This window comes from Calidris pugnax, unplaced genomic scaffold (genome assembly GCF_001431845.1).
Source record: "Calidris pugnax isolate Ruff unplaced genomic scaffold, ASM143184v1 scaffold27, whole genome shotgun sequence".
NCBI lineage: Eukaryota > Metazoa > Chordata > Aves > Charadriiformes > Scolopacidae > Calidris > Calidris pugnax.
Window position 1 is genome coordinate 8,948,860 of NW_015090893.1, and position 1,109 is coordinate 8,949,968.

A 1,109-nucleotide genomic window follows, 5' to 3' on the forward strand; every position below is an offset into this window, starting at 1 on the left:
CACAGCTGCACCGGGATGAGAATAGCAAGTGCGACTGGGTAGCTAGGGAACAGTTGCTATGGGAGCGGGCCGAGGAGGAGTTCTCACACTCGGAGGGGGCATCTTGGGGTAAAATCCAGGAATTTTCTGCAGCCGTGGAAGGAAAGGCGGCAGGGCGGGGGGATGGGGACTGCCTGGGGATTGCTGCTCCCACCCCACTAGGCCAGGGCTGCCCGCGCTGCCCCCCCGGCACTGCCTGGGTTGTGGCACCCTGGCACCAAGGTCCTGGGGTCACCGACGTGTTGGTGGTGCCTCTCACACAGCCGGTGTGGCTCTGCAGGCAGGGCCAAGTGTGGGTGGCCCGTGGCTTAATCAAGAGCGGGGCAGGGAAGGGGTTTTTGTCTGTCCCAATACACACCCCCCCAGCCCAGGGGTGTCCCAGCCCCAGTGTTTGGGGGATGTCTTCTCCCTGTCCCTGCTGGGGGACAGCAGTGTGCAGGAGGGGGTGTGCTGGTGTACAGCCGAAGCTGGAACTGGGGGGGGGGTTGCACCCCATGGACACAACAAGCCCTGGGTGGGCCTTGGGTTGCTGAGGGGGGTGTTGGGGGGGGTCCAGGGCACTGCCCTGAGCTGCAGGGCTGTGGCAGCAGCGCCGGCACACGATTTTCAGGGGTGAAGGATGCTCTCAGCTGTTGCCTGGGCAACGGCTCCTCCTCCAGCCCACCATGTGGCTCGGGGAGCGCTCCCCCGCCTGCCTCCCCCCGCCGCCGCCGTGGGGAAGGGGAAGGCAGCTCCCGGCCCCCGGTGCTGGCGGGGCCGGAGGCCTGGCTCCTCCGGCCTGAGGATGCCCGCAGGCCCCGCCGTGCCCCCCGCCTCCGCCTTACCCATGCCCCGAGGGAGCACCCAACCTCCCCTGCATGGCCGCAGCCCCCTGCCCGCCGTGGGTGCTGCTCGAGCCCCCCCACAACCGCCGAGCCGTCGCTGCCGGGCTGCCACGGCCACGCTGTGAGGTCCGGTCGCGGGAGACGAGTTCCAGCAAGGTGAGTCAGGGCTGGAGCCGAGGGGACAAGGTGGGGAGACGCGGCCACCATGGCCCTGCTCCGAGCCAGGTGGCGGGGCTTGGCCGGCTG